At 40.8% G+C, this 2,945-nt stretch overlaps 1 non-coding gene across 1 annotated transcript; it reads left to right on the top strand.

Moving 5' to 3' along the window:
• The first annotated feature begins 2,505 nt into the window (after positions 1-2,505).
• Positions 2,506-2,612, top strand: LOC127099670 (small nucleolar RNA R71). Its single transcript, XR_007794149.1, has one exon. It is a non-coding gene; the product is annotated as a small nucleolar RNA R71 (small nucleolar RNA).
• The last annotated feature ends 333 nt before the right edge of the window (positions 2,613-2,945 follow it).

The raw sequence follows: 2,945 nt of genomic DNA, 5'->3' as shown, positions 1-2,945 counted from the left end.
GCGAAAATTGCCATCATGCATCTTTGAAAGGTTGCAGGAGCATTACACAAGCCAAACGACATTCGTCTATAAGCGAAGGTACCAAAAGGGCATGTGAACATCGTCTTTTCTTGGTCATCAGGATGAATTGGTATTTGAAAGAAGCCTGAATAACCGTCCAGATAGCAGAAATGTGAATGTTTTGCTAATCGTTCTAACATCTGGTCAATGAATGGTAAAGGGAAATGATCTTTTCGGGTTGCTTTGTTTAGTTTCCTATAGTCAATGCACATTCTCCATCCCGATTCGATTCGTTTGGTTATAGTTTCCCCTTTTTCGTTTTCAATAACGGTTATGCCTCCTTTCTTTGGTACTACGTGTACAGGACTAACCCATTTGCTATCAGATATAGGATATATGATACCTGCCTCTAATAACTTGGTTATTTCCTTCTTCACCACCTCACTCAGGATCGGGTTTAGTCTCCTCTGGTGTTCCCTAGAGGTTTTACAGTCTTCTTCTAGCATGATGCGGTGCATACAAATAGAAGGACTTATTCCTTTAAGATCGGTGATGTTGTAACCTAGTGCGGTCAGATACTTTCTTAAGATATGTAGGAGTTTTTCTGTTTCGAGTCTTCCTAGGTCTGCATTAACTATCACTGGTCGTTCAAGTTCTAAGTCTAGGAATTCATATCTCAGATTTTTGGGAAGTGTTTTCAGGTCTAGGGTTGGTTTGTTAAGACACTGCGTAGGGTCCGGTGTTATTGCCAAACATTGGTTGAGTTTGTCTTCTACAGGACAGTCGGATGATTTGTCTTCTCCTAACTCTGTTTCTTTTATGCATTCATCGATGATATCCATGAAGTAACATGTATCTTCTATTGCAGGTGCTTTCAAAAATTGGGAAAGAATGAACTCAATTTTCTCTTCTCCTACTTCGAAGGTGAGTCGTCCTCGTTTTACGTCTATGATTGCACCGGCAGTTGCTAAAAATGGTCTTCCCAGTATAATGGGTGTAACTTCATCTTCTTTAATATCCATAATTATAAAATCAGTTGGAATGTAGAATTGACCTATGCGTACGGGAACGTTTTCAAGAATTCCTACAGGATATTTGACAGAACGATCTGCTAGTTGCACAGACATTTTAGTTGGTCTTAATTCTCCCATTTCAAGTCTCTTGCATATGGATAAAGGCATAACACTAATACCGGCTCCTAAATCGCATAAGGCTTTGTCGATGACAAATTTTCCTATATGACAGGGTATAGAGAAACTACCCGGATCTTTGAGTTTAGGAGGCATGTTCTGGATTATAGCGCTACATTCGGCAGGGAGTGTAACGGTTTCGCTATCTTCAAGTTTCCTTTTATTAGAAAGAATTTCTTTTAAGAACTTGGCGTATGAGGGCATTTGCGTAATAGCTTCTGTAAACGGAATAGTGACGTTTAATTGTTTCAGGAGGTCAACAAATTTTTTAAATTGGCCCGCATCTTTGGTTTTAATAAGCCTTTGAGGGTAAGGGATATGTGGTTTATAAGGTGGTGGAGGTACATAAGGTTCCTTCTTTTCTACGGTTTCCTTATTACTCTCTGCCTTTTCCTTAGATTCACTTTCCTCAGTTGACTTTTGAGAGTTTTGGTTTTCCATCCTTGGATCAGACGGTCCTTCCACTTCCGTTCCACTTCTTAATATGATTGCATGAGCGTGGCTTCTTGGGTTAGGTTGGGGTTGGCCAGGAAATGTACCAGTTGGGGCAGCAGTAGGCGCTTGTTGTTGAGTTACTTGTGATATTTGCGTTTCCAGCATTTTGTTATGAGTAGCCAGGGCATCTACTTTGCTTGCTAGTTGTTTAATTTGTTCGCCAGTGTGTACATTCTGGTTTAAGAAATCTTTATTGGTTTGTTGTTGGGAAGCTATAAAGTTTTCCATCATGATTTCCAAGTTGGATTTCCTAGGGGCGTTATTGTTGTGTGTAGATGGGTTCGGTTTCTGATATCCCAGAGGTATAGCTGGAGCTTGATTTGGAGACTGTCCAGGTGCGTACAAAGCATTATTACTCTTATATGAAAAGTTTGGATGGTTCTTCCAATTTGAGTTATAGGTATGCGAATAGGGGCTTCCTTGAGCATAGTTCACTTGCTCTGCTTGGATTCCTGTCAAGAGTTGACAATCCGTAGGAGTGTGACCTTGGATTCCACAGACTTCGCAATTCTGAGTTATAGCAACCACGGCGGTTGGAGGTGATACATTTAAACTTTCAATTTTCTGGACCAGAGCATCCACTTTTGCATTAACATGATCAAGGTTACTTATCTCGTACATGCCGGTTTTCATTTGAGGTTTTTCCACCATTGTTCGTTCGGTTCCCCACTGGTAGTGGTTTTGGGCCATGCTCTCGATAAGCTGGTAAGCATCAGCATAAGGTTTGTTCATTAGTGCACCACCTGCAGCGGCGTCTATTGTTAACCTTGTGTTGTACAAGAGACCATTATAGAATGTGTGAATTACTAACCAGTCTTCTAAACCATGGTGTGGGCAAAGTCTCATCATGTCTTTGTATCTTTCCCATGCTTCGAAAAGAGACTCGTTATCTTTCTGTTTAAATCCATTTATCTGGGCTCTTAACATAGCTATTTTGCTTGGCGGAAAATATCGGGCAAGAAAAACTTTCTTCAACTCGTTCCATGTGGTGACAGAGTTGGAATGGAGAGATTGAAGCCATCTTCTAGCGCTATCTCTTAATGAGAAAGGAAAAAGACGAAGTCGAATTGCCTCTGAAGTGACACCATTAGCTTTAACAGTATCAGCGTATTGGACAAATACGGATAAATGAAGGTTTGTATCCTCGGTAGGATTCCCAGAGAATTGGTTCTGTTGTACTGCCTGCAACAACGAAGGTTTAAGTTCGAAGTTGTTTGCTTCGATTGCGGGCGGAGCAATACTTGAATGCGGCTCATCTTG

Source organism: Lathyrus oleraceus, chromosome 6, assembly GCF_024323335.1.
Source record: "Lathyrus oleraceus cultivar Zhongwan6 chromosome 6, CAAS_Psat_ZW6_1.0, whole genome shotgun sequence".
In the NCBI taxonomy this organism is placed as follows: Eukaryota; Viridiplantae; Streptophyta; class Magnoliopsida; order Fabales; family Fabaceae; genus Lathyrus; species Lathyrus oleraceus.
This window is presented reverse-complemented; position numbering and strand designations above follow the sequence as displayed.